General features: G+C 36.0%; 1 protein-coding gene across 12 annotated transcripts in view; it reads left to right on the forward strand.

Annotated features, from left to right (window-relative positions):
- The window catches only part of TENM3 (teneurin transmembrane protein 3), a 471,979-nt gene that overhangs the window by 117,606 nt on the left and 331,684 nt on the right, over nt 1–22,689 (forward strand). The gene's annotated exons all lie outside the window — the stretch shown is intronic.

The following is a 22,689-nucleotide window of genomic DNA, read 5'->3' on the forward strand; positions in this document are numbered from 1 at the left end:
TGAAAGCAGATTCACGTCTGGAGTTGTACAAGCCAAGGTTTTCATTTTTAAAATAAACCTTTTGTTCTCTGGTTTTAAATGTTTCTGAGAGCCATCCAGAGACCCCTGTGTGCTAATTGTTAAAGTAGTCCTGAATAAAGGATTGAAAATACCCAGAAAAGGCATTTTAGAAATCAGCTAAGTTAAACCTCCCTCTCAGTAGAATATTTTAGTGTAGCATGTACTGCTCTGTACCCCACATTCTATTTTTTTGTTTGTTTGTTTCCAGCGGACCCCAAGGTATTAAAATGCAACTGCAGTGTTCAAAACACCAAACTCCAAGCAGAGGCCATTTGCTGTAAGAGGTTAAAAAACTTGAGAAATGTTGGTGTTTTCTCATTTTATGCTGTGATTTACACATTGCGATGATGAATTTGAGATGGCTATAAAGTATGTTTAATTTAAAGAGGTGGTGATTATACATTAACTGATCAACTGAAACTTAAAAAAAATATGATTGCAGGTGGTTCACCTGGTTCCTTTCTCATCTTTAGAGCCTGAGTGTTAAAAGGCTTTTAAAAATTGGCTATAGAAGACTGAAATTAGGATACATTCTAGACAAAGAGGGAGTCACTTGATCTCTTACTAGCTGTGAAGATAGAGAAGAATAGTTGTGTAGAAGAGCGGCACCTTCCTTCTTCAGGACGTGATACCTAAAATGAATTGGTTAATTATGAGGAAAAAGTTAAAAGAGTTGTACTTTTAACAATGACAGTTGACATCGGGAAAAGATAGAAAGGCGTATTCCAAATGGTTTTAATAACTACTTTCTTAACCTGTTGTATTGGTCATTAATAAGACGTGAATGGACGTATTTACAGAGTATGAAATGGCAGTTTGATTTCTTAGAAACTACTTGGTAGCCCTGCATTTTACCTTGTTTTCTTGCCTTTTTAGTAGTTTATCATTGCAGCATATTATAATAGATACGAAGTGAATAACTTGGCCACAATTCAAATGATATTCTTGTTATTATTTCTCATTTAAAAGCCCTCTTTTATAAAAAAGATACATATTTAAAGTATGGAGCAGATTTTAACCACCAGTTAAAATCATACTACATTTTGGCTGTTGTGTCACATTTCTTAGACAGCAGTGGCCTAGTGTGGGGCATAATAGAATTTAATTCTTCTCGAAGATTTAGAAAAAGAAAAGCGACTTAGCATGGACTCTTCTGATGTCTGCACACTGATTTTCAGAGTAATATCTTTGTCTAAACATTTAAACTAAAGGTTTTTGTGACTTCTATTTACTGTTAGTTTTTATGTTCCTACATATTTTTACTTGGTGGAAGGGGTGCACAGGATCTTCTGTCATCTGGAATAATACATTCAATTTTTCACAGGACTCCTTTCTTTCATAATGCAGGCAAGTGGCAAAGGAGGCACTGTCTAAATACAGTGATCGTGATAATTAATGCTGTAAAATAGATTAAAATGCTGTATTTCAGGTATTCATTTCCTTAAAAGGGCCACCAGAACAGCGTTGCTAAGCACCCGTCACTACTGCAAGTAACAGAAAATGACCCAAATTAAAGAACCTGTTCTGAGCTGTATTCTTGCATTTTCTAAAGTTCATTTCAAAAGATTTAACAAGACTCATTCAATTAGTGGAGAAAAAAGATCTGTTTTCAGCTCTGATCAGCAATTAAGAGTCTGGGCTTTGGAACATCAGTTCTTTATGTTTATAATTTATTTTGTTTGGTAGGCTTTACTTTAAACAATTGTGAATAAAGATTTTTAACAAGCCACCTGTCTAGCAATCCAGATGTAAATGCTAAATGCAGGACAATATATTTGTTTTAAATTTTTATTAAAATGAGTTATTTTATAGTAACTTTTCCTCATTTAAAGAAAGTTTAAATTTTACACTAATATGATATATTAATGCTTTATTATGGATTTCTTACTCTGTGAAAATCTGTATGTATACATGCACATACAGATATGTAGATTACATTTTTTAAAGGATGGCTGTAATTATTCTGTCTTACCATAGATGTGAGTGCTTTAGAAATAGGATATTCTTTTATCCTAACACTTGAGAAATAGGATATTCTTCCTTAAGGATATTTGAATGTTGTAGAAGTGGTAACATGAAGGAGATAGAGTGGTTTAGTGAAGAAAGTAAATAAATAAATTATTGGGAGCAAAAGTTTTCTTCTCAGATATTTTTTTTTGGTGGGGGGTGGGGGGAATTGTGCAGTAAACTGTACTATTCTGGGTCAGACCAGAACTTTTAAGTAGCTGTGGTCAAATGGTTAGATCTTCCAGTGGCCTGGTTCTTAGCTAATGCAACTGCAGCCACAAATAAGAGCTGCAGAATTCCTGTGCAGAAAGAAAGGAATGAAAAGATAAAGGCCACTAGAGGAAGAGAGAGGAGCAGGAGGGTTCCCAAAGGTTCAGATAAGGATCATTAGTGAAGTTTTTGCTACATCAGTTTGATCTAGACAAATCTAAAGCATGTAAATACGGATTTTAAGTTACAAATGATAAGTGCTATTTTGGCTATAATCATGTGAAATGATTCCATATCCTTAAACATCGACTATTTTTAAGCTCAAATAACATTTATTTCTTTATTCTAAAAGAGATATTTGATGTTAGAAATTTATTACGCTTAGATTTATCAATGTGGTATTACAGATACCTCTGGTAATACATAATGTGAAATAAATAAAATTTGTATAACTTGTTGGAGTTTTGTCTAAGATGAAAAGTTATTCTAGTATTCATTTTTGCATAAGGCCTTTTAACCTGAATTGAGTTCTTTTGTTGGGTATTTGGAATACGTTGTCTTCTGATATGTCCAAGTTTGATTTTCCCTATAAAGAATAACAGTGTGTGTAGTATAGAGATTATTTTTCTTATGTATACATATGTATAAATGTATGTATATATGGCAGGTTTGAAAGGATGGTATTTTCATATTTAAGAAACCAGTTGTTTGAGGATTGTTGTTTATGCATTGATTTTAGTTACAAACCCGGCTGTTCAGTTAAACTCCTATGTATTTAAGTTTTGAAATATCTACTCTTAATTTTTACTATTTAACAACTACCTTTTGGTTTCCCAGAAACAGCTTATGCCATAGATGTTATGTTACCGTGATGGTAAATTCATTTTACAAGGGAAGAATAATAATTGAAAAGTACACACAAATATTTGTGGGCATATCACATTTAAATAATAAATTTGGGAAACCGCATACTATAGCATTTAAAAGGAAAACAGAGTCTCTCTCTTTAGTGTTATGATTCCCCTCACTTAATATTAAATAGTGTTTGACATAAAAGTCTTGTTTTGTACATTAAGGATGCAGAATATATTATAAAGTGTAACAAAATGACTAACATGGAACTAACATAGAAAAAACACTTTAGTGTTTTGTAGTTATATATACTAACTTAAAACTTGTAAAAAATTAAAATGAGGTGACAAAAGTTTCAATAAATTGTTTTCATCCTAGTTTGTGCACAGCACCTTTTTTATTTTAGCCTTAAACTGTTTCCGGCAGGGAGAGAGAGGACCTGCTGTCTAGAGAGCTGTAAAATGTAATCTGGAACCCTTTTTATGCCTTTTCTTTTAAATAAAACAAAATTACCTCATATAACAAATTTAACATTGTTAACCTTTTATAATTATTTAACCATTATTTCATTTTACCTCCTGCTTCAAAGTTGTACATTAGCGGAGTAGACACCTGGCTGTGCTCTTAAAAGTTTATTTGGCTTTCAATTCCTGTGATAGTAGGGGGCAGTACATCTCCTTAATTATCTTTGTTCAGGGAAATGCTGAAAGGCCAGGGTAGTTAAACAAGGCCATTTGGATTTGTGAGGTCGAAGTCAGATGCAAGGAAAGTGGTTAAATGCATTATCATCTTATTGAGCCCATCATCAGTAAAGTGACCTTGATGGAGGTGGAAAAAGCCATTTGGCTATTTTATGACAGCCACCCCTGCTTGTTTTATCACTTACACATTTTTACTTATGGCTTTATCATATTCTTTCTTTTTGTTTTCAGATACTATTTCCTCTGATTGTAGATCATCAAAATGAAGGTGAAAATTAAAATTAGTTTCTTTTTAATGTCAGAGTTTCTTTCCATACATGTATATCATACATTGATTTATCTGGAAATACCCCTTCATTAAAAATTAAGGTGATCAGGTTGTCTGACCATTCTGTATTTGCTTTTAAGGTTCTTTTAATGATGATGATTAGTCTTTTTGCAAAGAAGCTACAATTCTGCTACTTTTCAAATTGTTTTTAAGCTATTAGGAGGAGAGACTTGCCAATGTCGATTTTAGCAGCGGGAATAATGTTTTGTTTTAACAAGTGCCTAAGTATGTTTACTTGAATGTTATTCAAGTTTTAGTAGTTCCATTGCTGCTGTTCTGGAGTCATCACTTCCTTTATGAAGTTAAAACAAAACCATAAGATTTATGGTTTATATTTCTTAACTTTATGGCCAAGATTTTTCCTTATGATGTATTTTATATCAACTCCAATAAAATGGAATTCTTGCTTAAATGTTTGAACAAGTGTTGTTCAATAAGAGGAAGAGTTTTATTAAATACAGTACAAGATCTAACCTTTTTGGAAACTCCAGTTACAGCAATTAAGTACTGCATACAAGATTTTTGTTTTCCTAGGCAAAGCTGTCAAACATTAGTGATTGAAGTTTAGCTTATGCTTCACTTTATGCTGAATTCTTTTTTATTATAATTAGTGGGAGCTAAGTATAAATCATTTTATCATATGAAAGAAAAACTTGGCCCATTGTCAAAATACTTAAAATATTATTTCAGACTTTATTGGAGATATCTCCTTATCATCATGCTATGAATTATGTAACACTAGAATCTCAGGAACTCAAAATCACCAAAAATAGTTCGTTCAGGAGAGAGTCACCTTTTCTTGATGAGAAAGGACTTACTCATTTAAAAATCATTTATTTAAAAAACAAATTGGATCAAAAGGTGTTTAAAATGAAGTATAATTTCTCTCATTCCCCGACTCTGTTCCAAGCATCAGGGCCCAAATTCAGGCTCTCTTCATCTCTCCTTAGACTATTTTATTAGCTTTCTATTCGGGTTGCCCTGCCTTCTGCCTGTCTTTTCTGTAATCCAGCCTCCACACTGTCATCACAGTTGTCATTCTGAATTGTGTTTTATCAGACCCTTGGTGATCCTACCTCACCCTCCATTGCTGTTCCGCTCCCACCTTTGCACCAGTATTTCCACTTGTCTGTGCTACCTGAGCCCCTTCTTTCCATCTCACAGAGCTTCCGAGAGCCTGCTTGCCTGGCATTTCTTTCTTTTTTCTTTCGCTTTTCTTTTTTTTTCTTTTTGAGATGGAGTCCCACTCTGCTGCACAGGCTGGAGCACGGTGGGGCAGCCTAGGCTCACTGCAACTTCCGCCTCACAGATTCAAGTGCTTCTTCTGCCTCAGCTTCCCAAGTAGCTGGGATTATAGGCGTGTACTACCAAGTCGGGCTAAGTTTTGTATTTTCAGCAGAGACGGGGTTTCACCATGTTGTTTACATTTTTCTCTCCCCCACTAGGGGAACAAGTTCTTTCAGAAAACCACCTTGTCTCATTCATCCCTACATACCAGCACTAAGCATGATGCTAAGAAACAGTTATTCCATAAATCTCAAATGCTTATTGGATGAGTACACTAAACATAATTTAATTTCATGGTGATAGAAGGTCATTATAAACATCAGTTATTTTATAATTCTGTGTTAAAATACAATGTTTACTCAGGAGCTGTTGAGGCTGAGTATCCCCAGTCTAAGTGGTCCTATCAAGCTGTCAGTTTTCACTTCTTATTGCACTGTTGTCAAACAGATTATTTTGTTGTTGTTGTAATTTATGCATAAAATAAGAACAGAAAGGACTTGTCTCAGAGCTAATTTTATTAACTTCATTAGTTTTGGCTTCTCTGAAGACCTTTTGGCTAAATGCCTCCATTTCTTTGCATTTTCTGTTGGATGAGATTTTGGGGTAGCTAAGTTCCAGTAAGTGTTAGGTCTTTAGGTGAAGCAAAATGTTAATTTCTACAATGGAAAAAAGTTCATTTCCACAATTAAAAGAAGTTCATTGAAGCTTAACAGTAAATTTGAGTAAGAATATAATGTAAACTTAACATGTGCAGTTAACTTGAAATGTGTACATTGATAATTTTTTTTTTTTTTTGAGATGGAGTCTCTCACTGTCACCCAGGCTGTAGTGCAGTGATGTGATCTTGGCTCACTGCGGTTTCCGCCTCCTGGGTTCAAGCAATTCTCCTGCCTCAGCCTCCCAAGTAGCTGGGACTACAGGCATGCATCACCGTGCCCAGCTAATTTTTTTGTATGTTTAGTACAGATGGGTTTTACCATGTTGGCCAGGATGGTCTCGATCTCCTGACCTTGTGATCTGCCTACCTTGGCCTCCCAAAGTGTTGGGATTATAGGCGTGAGCCACTGTGCCCAGCCAATTCTAGTATTTTTTGAAACTGATAAACACCATTTCTAATGCAACTATCTTTGGATGACTAAAGTAGGGAAGAGATAATCTTTAAGATGAAAATTTAGAACAACAATCAGTATACCTTCCATGTTTGTGTTACCAGAAGATTAATAGGTGAGGAATGCTGGAAGGAGAGATGAGGAATGCTGGAAGGAGAGATGAGGAATGCTGGAAGGAGAGATGAGGAATGCTGGAAGGAGAGATGAGGAATGCCAGAAGAAGAGGAAAAGAAACTCCATATTTCTGTTCTCTTGATCCGTCTTCATTCACCTTAAGAACAGGAACACCTGGGCCAGGCGTGGTGGCTCATGCTTATCATCCCAGCACTTTGGGAGGTCGAGGCAGGTGGATCACCTCAAGTCAGGAGTTCAAGACTAGCCTGGCGAACATGGAAAAACCCCATCTCTACTAAAAATACAAAAACATTATCTGGGTGTGGTGGTGGTCGCCTGTAATCCCAGTTACTAGGGAGGCTGAGGCAGGAGAAGCGCATGAACCTGACAGGTGAGCTGAGATTGCGTCACTGCACTCCACAACCTGGGTGACAGAGCAAGACTCCATTTCAAAAAAAAAAAAGAGAGAGAGAGAGAGAAAAGAACAAATACCCCACAATACTCTAAAAACCAAGTTTACTTTCTCCTGAGAAAATGAATAGAATTACAGAGTTTTAGAACTGAAGATACATTTCAAAATTATGTAATCCAAACTCTACATTTTATAAGAAGACAAGCCAAGGCTGACATTTATTATTTACTGAAAGACAGCATCTGTGTTAAACCCTTTATATGTTATTTCATCTCATCTTCAGAACAACTCATGAAGTTAAATACTTTTCTGATATCTATTTTAAAGTCAGGGAAAATGAGTTATAGACCAGTTAAATTGGTTGCTAGTGAGAGGTTTGGATGCAGACATGCAAATATCTAAATTATAATATCCATCCGTCCTTCCTTCCTTCTTCCTTCTTTCTTCTTTCTTTTCTTTTCTTTCTTTTTTCTTTTGAGACTAGGCCTTGCCCTGTTACCTAGACTGGAGTGCAGTGGCATGAACATGGCTTATCACAGCTTCCAACTCCAGGCTCAAGTGATCCTCCCACCTCAGCCACCCCAAAGGCTGGGACCACAGGCGTGTGCCACCATGTCCAGCTAATTAAAAAAAGTCTTTTTTGTAGAAGAAGGGTCCCATTATATTGCCTAGGCTAGTCTTGAGCTCCTTGGCTCACACAGTCCTCCTGCCTTGGCCTTCTAAGTGTTGGATTACAGGCATGAACCACCACACCCGGCCTTTGTCTTTCTTCATTACTGAATTCTGCATCCCATGTAGTTATCAAATTAGGTTTGGTTCTGATTTTAGTCCTAAATTTTGCTTTACATGTAAGTTCTATTTCCTATTGTAGAATAGAAATATGCCAGTCTATAACTTCTCATAAACATTGCAACCACTGGATGTTACAAAGATTTTCATATTTGCTCAAGTGCTTATTGAGGCAATATATGTTTTGTATTGTTCTCCCGTTTTTATTTTTAATTCAGACTTTTTATGAAGTGTGATCATCTGTGGTATAGCTAATGTCCACTCCCTGATTAATATATAGCAATGATTAGCATCATTGATTTGAAAATGAGTGGATGATGCCTTTATTGACATTTCTATTCCCCATTTAATGGCTTGTTTGTTTAATTGATGGCTAATGTTTTTACTATTAAAAGCTATTAACACATCAGAATGGTTTTTATTGAACCTGGCAAAATGATAAATTATGGTTGTGTTACTCCTTTGTGCCTAAGGCTGATTTATTGGTGGTCTTTTTATAGTTTTGACCAGCTAAAACCTTCTGCTTAGGAAGTCAAGTAAATTAGGAAACTTATCTGGTGGTGTGACCTTGGAAAAGTCACTGGACTTCTCTGGATTGCTACCCGTGAAAGGAGGGAAGTGAACCAGATCAATGATTTTGAACAGCATAGCTTCTTGTAGAAGTTCTGTAGAGTTTCTTCAATTCTTTGATTCACAATTCTTAAAAAAACAAACAAAAAAAACTAAAGTAATTAAACATAATGTGAACAAATAAAATAGATACTAGTTGTTTACATTTGCTACTGGGTTCGCTTATTTTTACATACATGGTCCTGCTTTCATTTTGTAGATATTTGTACTTTTTGTGGTATTTTTGTAAATGCAGCTTGCCTAAGGAGTAAGAAGTAACAGCATTCTCTGCAGAGAATTCCTAGGAAAAAAGGAGTATGCTTACTCACCAGCTTCCAGGGAAATGGTTGTGCTGTGGACTGCATATGCTTGCTACTTTTGGTATTTGGTCGTAAAAGAGATTCTAAAAATGAAAGGGGTTGTCCTTATTATGAATAGATTCTTACTTTTCCCATCTTCCATTATAGTACCATTAACCAAAAGGTTTTTTGAATCTACTTTTTTGAAATTATTTCCAGGTCGCAGATAAAAATACTTCTTGTTATTATAGGCATTCCTCATTTTGATGAAATACTAATTTAACTAGTTTGATTGCTTGCCTTCCTTCACAGGCTTGACTAACCAGCATTTGGCTATTTCGAAAAATTAGATCTATTCCCGAGAGAGTATTTACCACAGTTAATTATATTCAGAAAATATAATGATAAAAGCCTATGAGGTCTTTTCAAAAGAGAAATTTCTTAGTATTATATTGAGAAATGACTTTGTCATCTGAAAAAAGCAACAACTCCTGTGTTGACTGACCACTTTGAAAGCAATAATATTCATCTCAGTGAATTCTGGAATTTATAAAAGTTGAGTGACAATACATTATAACCCCTTTCATGAGTCATGATTAAGGTCTTAACCAGAATGGTGTCTTTAATGGGTAGAACAGTTAAATTTGAGAATTTAGAATCTAAGGCTTTATACATTAGTTATTTTTAATGTGCAATTGTTTGTTTTAAACAAGACTCGTAGCTTTTTTTAAACTATTAAGGTCTGTGAGTGTATGATAATATGTTTGATTTCTTTAAAGTATATTTAAATTTCATGCATATTACATTTCATACAAAAGCAAAGCTCAGTCTTCACTTCTATGCTTCTAGTTAGGAATAGGAGATTCAAGGTATAAAGTCTTTCAAAAATGGAAAACAGATTATTTGCTTTCATACTCAGGTATCAGTATAAACACCCGATTTAGTCAAATGCTTATTTATCTATTAATATTATTCATTAATACTGATTAATATTTTAGTTTTTCAGAAGCTAGGCATCAGAATTTTAAACTTAAAGTATTTGTCTCATCTCAGTTGAGGCAGAATGAATAGAATTAAAAATCCAAGATTTTAAAAGTATATTTATTAGAAAAGAAAGTTGATGATAAGTATCTTTTCAGTTAAAAATAATCTTCGTGTGTATTTTTTTGTAAAATTCACCTCCGGCCCCCATTTGCAGAAATATCTCAATTAGGGATAACAGGATATCTACTCCTAAATGCCTACGGTGTATTTTAAAATCTAATGAGGTACCTTGTTGGAAGGAGACCTCTTAAAGATTTTATTAATCTCTTCAGTGTGAAAATGAAAACGCTCTGAAACAAGACAACTAGTTCTAAATTCTGATAAAACAGTAGGTCATCATCATGACCCTAGGACAGAGCACCTAAAAATTGAATAAAAGGTACATTTGAAACAATATATTGAATTATTTCTTATGGCTTAACATAGAATATAATTCTATGTATATTAGACTTATCTGTTTAAGATAATTTATTTTTTATGATTTAGCCATAACCTCCTGAGATGACGGTGCCTCAGAGCCTGATTCACATTACCAAAATATATGTCAGTCACAAAAATAAATCTGCTTTTTTCATGGGGGAAAATATTTGGGATGACAAGCTGAAGTACACAGTAAAACACTAGAGTTCCGTGAGTGAGAAAATATATGCCAGCTATACACTAGTGGTTGCCTATGAAAGGCTGGAAAGAAAGAAAATGAAGGAGAGAAATGGGAGGGGTGATAGTGGTGTTTAGCTGTCTCTAACATTTTATTTTTTTTAATAAAACAGGATATCTAAGGTAAACAACAGCCTATGACATTATTTCATATGCTATTTAACACACAGCTCCTACTTCTCGTAAATCTAAGAGCTCAAACCCATTTATATATTTCTGTGATGTTATTAACTAGTATTATGCTTTATTTCTTTTTAAAAGGGTATTTAACCCAGTAATCACTGAATTTCAGTTGTATTTAGTTATGATTACTGTAAATGTGTTTTTCTATAAAATAAGAATTAAATATGTAATATTTAACTGCAGTCTATTTTAGGAATTTACTAATTTCTTAAGGAAAATTAATTCATAAATTTATTGAAAACCTATGTGCTACCTAGTAAGCTCTTTATCATCCTATTCATAATCATATAATTTTGAGTCCATTTAGACTAATTCCTTTCCACTTAGGTATATATTTAATCCATAATCAAGAACTACTGACTCTACAAACCAAATGTTTTCAGATCTGTTTATTATAATGTAATCCCAATCATAATTTATAATATCTTCATTCACTTTCCTGCCTTAAACTTTTCTCTTTAATCCAAAAAGACAAATCTTGCTTGGGCATCACCTAGATCTTATTTCTCCCTTGCTCAGAAAGTCAGTGTTATGTCAAGAAGATACTTGAGTCTGTTGAAGTACAGGTTGGATTATGGACAGGTGACAGGAGAAGCTTTTCAGGTAGAGAGGCATTTGAGCAAGTTTTAAAAGATGAGATATGAAAAGTATATTTGAGGAAATATCGAATGACCTACTTTGAACATGAAGTTCACGAAAGAGAATTTTGGAAGATAAGGCTAGAAAAGTGGGGTTGGAACCAGAACATGGAGGACCATGAATCTCAGATAAAACTGTTTAAATCTGCCTTTGGGGATCCCTGGGAATTTAGCATAGAACACAGTCACACAGTACAGTGTGTTTGGGGAGAGATTTCTCTGGTAGATGCTGTTAGATGAATTATAAAAGCAAGATAGTATTAATAGAAGTAGAGAAACCAGTTTGGACTTTTCCTGCTATTACTTTCAATTCATGACTTCCTCTTCAATTTATTAAGTACAGTTTATCAAAGTAAACTTCACAAAGGCAGGGAACTCCTGTTTACTCTGGTACCTTCAGAGCCTAGAACAGTGCCGGCAGTGTTGATGCTGAGTACTTGTTGAACTGAATGAATGAGACCCAAAAAGATCAGGCCACTTAAATTTACAAAGCCAAATAGGGACAGATTCAGAACTAAAAATTGCAGCTGACTTCCCAATTTGCAGTTCTTTTGACGTGCTAGGCTGTCATACCATTAGCGTGGCTTTTTCTTTGTCCACCCTTATCCTAAATTCTTCTCAATTCTTGTAGCAAGTGATTGCAAACTGCCTCCTGTCTTACATGCTCATTACATCCTCCTCTGAGCTTTTTTTTTTTATTATTTTTTTAATTGAGACAGAGTCTCACTCTGTCATCCAGGCTGGAGTACAGTGAAGCACTCACAGCTTACTGTAACCTTTAACTCTTAGGCTCTAGTGATCCTCCTGCCTCAGCCTCTGGTCGGGCATGCACACTTACCACATGTGGCTAATTTTTAAATTTTTCGCAGAGACGGAGTCTCAGTGTGTTGCCCGGGCTGATCAAGAGTGAAGACCTGAGGTCAGGAGTGAAGACCAGCCTGACCAACATGGTGAAACCCTATTTCTACTAACAATACAAAAATTGTTAGATGTTTCTAGTAAAAATACAAAAATTTTAGTTTTTACTAAAAATACAAAAACTCCTGAGCTCAGGCGATCCTTCCACCTCAACCTCCCAAAGTGGTGGGATTACAGGCATGAGCCACTGCTCCTGGCCTGAGCTCTTAATAGGTTGCTTTTTCTATAGGCTTAATGGGTTGAATTGTTTATGCCTGCTTTTTTCAGATGGTAAATTCAAGGTCAGAGACTGTGTCGTCTTCTTCTTTTATTTTTCAGCAGCTCTCCTCTATGAATAGCTGCACTCAGGACACCTTTGAGTGCAGAAGCTTGTTGACTGACTGCCCAGCCTCCAAGTCTATCTTTTAGTTCAAGTTCTACGGCATTACAAATGTATAGTTAAAACTGTTTTTGTCAGATTGCTAAATGACCACTTAAAATTTACTTCATATGGCAAGGTGTGGTGGCTCGCACCTGTAATCCCAACACTTTGGGAGGCCGAGGTGGGTGGATCACCTGAGGGTCAGGAGTTTGAGACCAGGCTGGCTAACATGGTAAAACCCTGTCTCTACTAAAAATACAATAATTAGCCCGATGTGGTCTGTGATCCCAGCAACTCAGGAGGCTGAAACAGGAGAATCACTTGAACCCGGGAGACAGAGGTTGCAGTGAGCCAAGACCACACCACAGCACTCCTGCCTGAGCAACAGAGTGAGACTCTGTCTCAAGAAAAAAAAAAATTTACTTGATATTTTTGTAATACTGATCATCCTGTATATGTAGGGGATTAGTTCCAGGACTCCCCTCCCCATACACCAAAATCCATGCATACTGAAGGCCCGCAGTCATCCTGCGGAACCCACATATAGTCAGCCCTCCCTATGTGAAGGTTATTCTGCATCCCATAACTTTGATCCGCATTTGGTTGAAAACAGTCCTCGTGTACACGCTTCCAGCTGGTTCAAGCCTCTGTTTTTCAAGGCTCGACTGTAGTTGAAACAAATAGAAAAATGAACATTTTAATGTTTTTTTCAGCTCTCTACTCAAAGTAATAATCATTTTGCAATTTTAAAGAAAAAGAAAAAAAAATTCAGTGTTACTCTGTTTGATTCTGTGAGATCGCCTTGAAGTAAGACACCACGTAAAGAGAACTATTGTATGAAACAATCAAAAATTGTGGGACGGCCACTGTCATTTATTGTCTGGATTTTACCTAGTAAGATCATTAGTTAGGTGTTGCTTTGTTTTAGTCAAAAAGTGCAGTTGGTGGAGTACTTTAGACCGGGTAGTATCACTTACGTGTGTACTTTATCATTTCTTTCCCTGAAAAAAATACATTATTCATTGAATGTAACAGAGGCTCTAATGAAGATTAATACAATACTAAGGAATAAATGTTCTTAAATAGACCAAGAAATTGCCACTCTTTTATAAACATATATAATTGTTAATGAATCATTAACCTTCTTTAACTTTAGAGATGTTTTCGCCACAGTTGAAAGGAGAAAAGCTAAAAATACTGTATTCATGATGTAGTTTCTCTAAAATATGAACTATTCAGCTATGAGTCAAAGAAGTCTTGATATTATAACTTATCAGATTTAACATTTTAAAAATTATACAATACTTTTTTTTTGATATTATAACTTACCAGATTTAACATTTTAAAAATTATTCATTCTGTTGCCCAGGCTGGAGTTCAGTGGTGCGATCTCGGCTCACTGCAATCTCCGCCTCCCAGGTTCAAGTGATTCTTCTGCTTCAGCCTCCGGAGTAGCTGGGATTACAGACACGTGCCATCATGCCCAGCTAATTTTTGTATTTTTATTAGAAACAGGTTTTGCCATCTTGGCCAGGCTGGTCTTCACTCCTGACCTCAGGTGATCCGTCCACCTCGGCCTCCCAAAGTGCTGGGATTACAGGTGTGAGCCATTGCACCTGGCCTGTACAATACTTTTAATCTCGAAACGAATTAAAAATACTATGGTATGAACTAGGGTAATAGCCAATATGACAGTAATGTGTAGTACTACAAGGTATCAATTTAGTTAAAGGTTATAAAATTACAGAATAAGAATTTTTAGGCTTCTCATGCTACAGAAAGACATGTTATCAAATAAATGTTTATGTTTTCTATGACATGGATTCTGTGAGAGAACTGTAGTTCTGTATTGTACTTGTTTTTACATATAACCTGTTACCTTATAAACAGTGGTGTTTTGTATGTAGTAAACACAATCAATTATTTTTATTGCTTATTCAATTAGAAGATTTTTTAAAATGTCCCTCTCACCCCCTAATGATCAGTATTCCCTTTCTGTGTTTTTTGATGTTTACTCCCTGAATTAACCAGGTTTTAGTCTTTAAAGGTCCATTGGCATATTATAGAAACAACTTCTGTGATAATGTCATTGAGGTATTTTTTGGAAAGTGGGGCAAGGGAAGGGTATATTGATTAATAACTCTTAGGAGAGTTGCATAAAATATTTTTTCAACCCATTGAAGTTAGTTTCTAGTCATGTCTTTTTTTTTTAAATATATATTTTATTGCGTTTTAGGTTTTGGGGCACATGTGAAGAACATGCAAGATTGTTGCATAGGTACATACATGGCAATGTGGTTTGCTGCCTTCCTCCCCATCACCTATATCTGGCATTTCTCCCCATGTTATCCCTCCACAACTCCCTACCGCCTGCTGTCCCTCCTCTAGTTCCCGCCCCCCACAGACCCCAGTGTGTGATGCTCCCCTCCCTGTGTCCCTATGTTCTCATTGTTCAACCCCCACCTATGAGTGAGAACATGCGGTGTTTGATTTTCTGTTCTTGTGTCAGTTTGCTGAGAATGATGGTTTCTAGGTTCATCCATGTCCCTACAAAGGACATGAACTCATTGTTTTTTATGGCTGTATAGTATTCCAGGGTGTATATGTGCCACATTTTCCCTGTCCAGCCTATCATCAATGGACATTTGGGTTGGTTCCAAGTCTTTGTATTGTAAACAGTGCTGCAATGAATATTCATGTGCATGTGTCCGTTATAATAGAACACTTTATAATCCTTTGGATATATACCCAGTAATGGGATTGCTGGGTCAAATGGAATTTCTGTTTCCAGCTCCTTGAAGAATCGCCACTGTCTTCCACAATGGTTGAATTAATTTTACTCCCACCAACAGTGTAAAAGTGTTCCTATTTCTCTACATCCTCTCCAGCATCTGTTGTCTCCAGATTTTTTAATGGTCGCCATTCTAACTGGCATGAGATGGTATCTCAGTGTAGTTTTGATTTGCATTTCTCTAATGACCAGTGATGATGAGCATTTTTTCATATGTTTGTTGGCCTCATCTGTGTCTTCTTTCATAAAGTGTCTGTTCATATCCTTCGCCTACTTTTGAATGGGCTTGTTTTTTTCTTGTAAATCTGTTTTAATTCTTCATAGATTCTGGATATTAGCCCTTTGTCAGAGGGGTAGATTGCAAAAATTATTTCCCATTCTTTTGGTTGCCGATTCACTCTAATGATTGTTTCTTTTGCTGTGCGGAAGCTCTGGAGTTTAATTAGGTCCTATTTGTCTATTTTGACTTTTGTTGCCAATGCTTTTGGTGTTTTAGTCATGAAATCCTTGCCTCTGCCTATGTCTTGAATGGTTTCTAGTAATGTCTTTCTTAAGGAAAGAGTTTGAGTGCAGTAGAATAAATGTTTGTAGTGGTTTTATATAAATTACTAAGATAAAGCATTAAAATGTTTTTTGGGGTGTCATGGTCAGAATGCTTGTGTCCTCCTAAAATTCATATGTTGAAACCTAATCCTTATTGGCAAGGTATGAGGAGGTTGGAACCTTGGGAGATAATGAGGTCCTGAGGACTTCAGGAATGCGACTGGTGCCAATATGAAAAAGGAAGTTCCCTTGCCCCTGCTGCCACGTGGAGACTCAGGGAGCACATAGCTGTGTCTGAATGAGGAAACACACCTTAGTAGACATCGAATCTCCTGGCACCTTGAAAGTGGATTTCCAGCCTGTAGAACTATGAGATAGAAATTTCTGTTGTTTGTAACTCATCCAGTTTATGGCATTATTTTTTTTTAGCAACCCTAAAACATGGGGCAAATAAATACATGTTTTTGCCAAAGTCTTAGGGAATTAGAAATCACTCCCCTCCGATATTTATAACAAGAGTATACTGCTAGAGTCTTCAATTCAATTTAATAAGTATTTATGGAGTACTTACTATGTGTCTGACATCTGTGCTTTGTTATTAATAATATAAGATACAGACAATTCACTACTAAGTATATACAGTTTAGTAAGAAAGTAAATAAAGCAATGGTTTTATAATACTGTAATGTACCTAATTTAATTAATATTGACCAATTACATATAAAATAAAATGTTTTTAAGGTTTTCTTAGTTTAAAATTTTTATTGAGAATGTTTTCTTCTATTTTTTTTATATTAGAGGCCAAAGATATACCCAAGTTTCATTTCCATATTAAGCTTGACTAAACATAGATAAACCTGAACTATTATTGAAGGCTGAAACCAAAGTATGTTATGGTTTATTAGGCTGTTAGGCTGATGGATTACATTTGAGTATAAATCACTAAATAAAACATGAAAATAAAACACAAACACTGTATGGGTGCTAGAAGTAATTCTTCATTCACTGGGTTTTTATGCATTTGAGGGTATAATTGTTCCCAAGAGCTGCTATAATGAATTGCACAGTTTGGGTGGCTTAAAAGAACAGAATCGTAGTCTCTCAGAGTTTTAGAGGTTAGACATCCAAAATCAAGGTGTCCGCACAGCCATCCTTCCTTTGAGGACTCTAATAAAGAATCCTCCCCTACTTCTTTCAACTTCTGGTTGTCCAGACATTCTTTGGCTTGTACTTACATCATTTTACCTCCATTTTCATGTGGATTTCTGTCTTCTGTGTCTCTGTGAGGCTCAGGTGATCCTCCCACCTCAACCTCTTGAGTAGCTGGGACTACAGGTGGGTGCCACCATGCCTGGCTAATTTTTTTTGTATTTTTTGTGGACAGGATCTCCCTATACTGCTGAGCCTGGTCTCAAACTTCTGGGCTCAAGCGATCCTCCTGCCTTAGCCTCTCAAAGTTTCGAGATTTCAGGCGTGAGTCAGTTTCTCACCTCTGTGTGTCCTTTTATCTTATAAGAATCCCATCTTTGGATTTAGAGCTGCCCTAATTCAGAATGACGTCATTTTAATTATATGCCAAAGACCGTATTTCCAAATAAGGTCACATTCTGAGCTTCTTGGTGAACATGAATTTTGGGGGCACACTTTCCAACTTACTACAGAGGAAAAGGGTACAAGAATGTCAAAAATGCTTCTCTTTGCTGTCTTGAATTTTTTTTCCTTTCCCATTCCTTAGTGGGTTCAGATTAGCTAGAATTGAGCATTCATGCCTTCACACTCCTATTCTTTAAAGATATTTTATCTGCCAAAACTGACTTATGTTTCTTTTCTCCCAAGAGTCTCACATTATGGGAAGTGCTAGTAAGACAGCCATAGAATTTTGAATGTTTGCTATTCAATCATAGGGGAAATTAAAATTTAGTTTTTGTGCTTTAATTTCAGAATTTTAAAAACTAGAGACAATAATTATGGAGACTACTGTACTATAGGTATTGCACTCAAAATGTAGTTATAAACCTTCTGGTGGTAAATTAAGTATCTTAGAGTATTCTAGTTATTAGTTATGATACACTTTATGTGAGTATGGTCTGTTGCCCCTGTTTCCCTTTAAGATTTAAACTTATAAACTATTTTTAAATGTAAAAGAGAAATGATATAGGTGAACTTTATGATTATCAAAAAAGCTTATTTATAATTTATTTTGAAAATTACCTTTGGCTTTCAGTTTTAGGTAGCAAAACTGATACCTATACGTAAATACAAAATTGATATCACAAATATTTTTAAAGCTATTTTTAAAATAGTTTTAAAAAAATAGGTATATTTTAATAAACACATGACATATTTATCTGTAAGAATGAACAGATGTCTAGGCCAGGAATTTCAAGAGGGTTGTCATCATCTTTCAAGGCAATAAATGACATACTGGAGTCTAAAGTGTTATGTTCCCAAGGAGTGATGGATGAGATCATTTTCCGAGAGCAGCTATTGGTTAGTTAGATAGAGGAAAGCCCTTTGAGAGAAGTAGACTAAGGAGGCCACAGAGAAGAGAAGAGCCTCAGGCACATACTGTGTGCCTGTAATTCCACTTTGGGTCACTCCTGCCAGTAGGAGAGTCTATATGTGAACTGTAATGACATGGAATATAGTTTAAACCCATCTTTATGAACATGCACCCTATAGAGATCCAGTCTGGTAATTAGAGTGTTAAAATGGTTTATGTCTTTTTAGGGGAGCAGGATAGAGGTGGAGAATTGGAATGGGTTCTGAATCAGGGACTTCACCAATCAGATATTTTGTAATGTTTATAGATGAGTGTCATCTACTGAGATTTCTCATTCAGGCATAAAAGAATGTCCTCTTTTCCTCAGGTTGCACAGGAAGAGGAGAAAGAAGGGGTGATGATCTTACCTATGAAACTTAAATTCTTCATAATATGAATGGTCATTACATTTATGAAAAACTTTTACCAGTTTAAAAATGTTTTAAGCCAGGCACGGTGACTCATGCCTGAAATCCCAGCACTTGGGGAGTCTGAAACAGGAGGATAACTTGAGCCCAGGAGTTTGAGACCAACCTGGGTAATGTTGGGAGACTGTGTCTCTACAAAAAAATACAAGCAATTAACAAGGCATTACATACTTAGTTTCTCACACTTCTTTCAAAAACAAAAGTTACTTTGTTAACTTGTTTTCATACAAAATTAGGATGTTCAGTATATTTGACAGTGGTCAGATTTCTGCTATAGGTGGGGCTGTGTGGTTTAAGCGCAAGGTAAGATATATATGCTGTACTGGATGCCAGAAGATGTGAGTCCTCATCTGTGCCCAGCTGCCAGCTACTTAATTTGGGCTGGATGACAAAACCCTAACAGATGTCTCAAAGACCCTCAAAAGCAATAGTTTGAATTTTTTTTAGTTCTGAAGTTCTTCCATTATTCTTTTATTTGAACTGACATGTAATATCTGCATTTTCAAGTGTCTGTTAGTATTGACCAGAATTGTATTATTTGTCTACTACTACAGGGAAATTTTCCTGATGATGAAAGTAAAACATTCCATTGTTCTGATCTGCTTTTTTAATACTGGTGATTTGTTTAGCAGAATAGTAGTTTGGCATCATACTACTTTTAGGAGATTTTCCTTCAATACTGTGTTAGGCTCTGTACCTGTAAGTTCTTTCATTATTTTTCAGGAGCCTTTAAGTAAATTGAAAATAAAAAAATCCTGTGTGTGTGTGTGTGTGTGTGTATGTGTGTGTGTGTGTGTGTTGATTAGGCTATTAACATCGTATCTTCTTTGTTTCCAATACTAATAATCACTAATTTATCTATATTTTGAACTATTGGCCAGTTACTCTCAGTTAAAGAAAAAATTAATCTCAATATGGATGTCTAAAATAAATGACTTAAAACAAAGATCAGTAATTCAATGACCATGAGATGATTTTAGGATCTTTTTTACTTAGCCAGAAGGGTCATCAACTGATCTTTAAAAGTTATGTTTGCTTTTGCATCTCCAATGGAAACATTATTTGTGATTAGTTTATTTTTATTCTTAAGTATGATAAACATCTGCATGTCTGCCTGAATGAATTTGAAAAACTAAAAGAAGCTGAGATTTCACATCTCTGTTTTTAGTGTTAATCTCTGCTGTCATATGCCCCAATTTCATAATTTTATGGTAATAAAATTAAAACATTAATTGCTACATTTTTAGTTCACCAAATTCATATTTGGTATATTAAAGTTCAAAAGAGTTGTATAACTCTAGATAGAGAAGGACTTAACCAAGATCATGAGGAAATGAAGACCCAAAGAAGTCAAGAGATTTAGGTTGGGCAGGGTGGCTGACGCTTCTAATCCCAAGGCTTTGGAAGGCTGAGGCCGATGGATCAGTTGAGGCCAGGAGTTCAAGATCAGCTTGGCCAACGTGGCAAAACCCTGTTGTCTCTACTAAAAATACAAAAAATTAGCCCGGGGTATTGGCACTTTCCTGTAGTCTCAGCTACTCAGGAGGCTGAGGTAGGAGAACCCCTTGAACCCTGGAGGCAGAGGTTGCAGTAAGTCGAGATCATGCCCCTGCGCTCCAGCCTAGTTGACAGAGCATGATTCCATTTAAAACATACAAAAAAAAGTCAAGAAATTTGACTACAGATATAGGTTGATATTGGTAAAAAGAGAACTAGAAGGCAGCTTTCTGGATTCTTACCCAGTATTCTCTCCATTATACCAATAATTGGTTAAAATAATGGCATCTGCTTTAGAGAAATTAAAGTAGCTTTCTAGTCTGTGTGATAACTATGTAAAATTCTGTTTTATAACATAAATGTAAAGAATGATTTTAATAATATTTTTTGTTCTGTTGTCTCAGATATCCCAGGACATCTGGAGGAGTTCCTATGAATTTTAATTTTTTTCCCCATTTATTTATTTTATTGCATTTTAGGTTTTGGGGTACATGTGAAGAACATGCAAAATTGTTGCATAGGTACACACGTGGCAGTGTGATTTGCTGCCTTCCTCCCCATCACCTACATCTGGCATTTCTCCCCTTGCTATCTCTCCCCAGCTCCCCACCCCCCACCATCCCTCCCCTATTTCCCCCCAACTGACCCCAGTGTGTAATGCTCCCCTCCCTGTGTTATGTGTTCTCATTGTTCAACACCCGCGTATGAGTGAGAACATGCGGTGTTTGATCTTCTGCTCTTCTGTCAGTTTGCTGAGAATGATGGTTTCCAGGTTCGTCCATGTCCCTACAAAGGACCCAAACTCATCATTTTTGATGGCTGCATAATATTCCATGGTGTATATGTGCCACATTTTCCCTATCCAGTCTATTGTTGTTGGGCATTTGGGTTGGTTCCAGGTCTTTGCTATTGTAAACAGTGCTGCAATGAACATTCGTGTGCACGTGTCCTCATAGTAGAACGATTTGTAATCCTTTGGATATATACCTAGTAATGGGATTGCTGGGTCAAATGGAGTTTCTATTTCTAGGTCCTTGAGGAATCACCACACTGTCTTCCACAATGGTTGAACTAATTTACACTCCCACCAACAGTGCAAAAGTGTTCCTATTTCTCCACATCCTCTCCAGCATCTGTCTCCAGATTTTTTAATGATCGCCATTCTAACTGGCGTGAGATGGTATCTCAATGTTGTTTTGATTTGCATTTCTCTGATGACCAGTGATGATGAGCATTTTTTCATATGTTTGTTGGCCTCATGTATGTCTTCTTTTGTAAAGTGTCTGTTCATATGCTTTGACTACTTTTGAATGGGCTTGTTAGTTTTTTCTTGTAAATCTGTTTTAGTTCTTTGTAAATTCTGGATATCAGCCCTTTCTCAGATGGGTAAACTGCAAAAATTTTTTCCCGTTCTGTTGGTTGCCGATTTGCTCTAATGACTGTTTCTTTTGCTGTGCAGAAGCTGTGGAGTTTGATTAGGTCCCATTTGTCTATTTTGGCTTTTGTTGTCAATGCTTTTGGTGTTTTGGTCATGAAGTCCTTGCCTACACCTATGTCCTGAATGGTTTTGCCTAGATTTTCTTCTAGGGTTTTTATGGTGTTAGGTCTTATGTTTAAGTCTTTAATCCATCTGGAGTTAATTTTAGTGTAAGGTGTCAGGAAGGGGTCCAGTTTCTGCTTTCTGCACGTGGCTAGCCAACTTTCCCAACACCATTTATTGAACAGGGAATCCTTTCCCCATTGCTTGTTTTTGTCTGGTTTGTCAAAGATCAGATGGTTGTAGATATGTTGTGTTGCCTCCGAGACCTCTGTTCTGTTCCATTGGTCTATATCTTTGTTTTGGTACCAGTATCATGCTGTTTTGATTACTGTAGCCCTGCAGTATAGTTTGAAGTCCAGTAGCGTGATGCCTCCTGCTTTGTTCTTTTTGCTTAGAATTGACTTGGCTATGCGGGCTCTCTTTTGGTTCCATATGAGGTTTAAGGTGGTTTTTTCCAGTTCTGCGAAGAAGGTCATTGGTAGCTTGATGGGGATAGCATTGAATCTGTAAATTACTTTGGGCAGCATGGCCATTTTCACGATATTGATTCTTCCTAACCATAAACATGGAATGTTTCTCCATCTGTTTGTGTCTTCTCTTATTTCGTTGAGCAGTGGCTTGTAGTTCTCCTTGAAGAGGTCCTTTACATTCCTTGTTAGTTGTATTCCTAGGTATTTTATTCTCTTTGTGGCAATTGTGAATGGAAGTTTGTTCTTGATTTGGCTCTCTTTAAGTCTGTTATTGGTGTATAGGAATGCATGTGATTTTTG

Source organism: Sapajus apella, unplaced genomic scaffold, assembly GCF_009761245.1.
Source record: "Sapajus apella isolate SASKATOON/1434 unplaced genomic scaffold, GSC_monkey_1.0 scaffold39, whole genome shotgun sequence".
Lineage (NCBI taxonomy): Eukaryota > Metazoa > Chordata > Mammalia > Primates > Cebidae > Sapajus > Sapajus apella.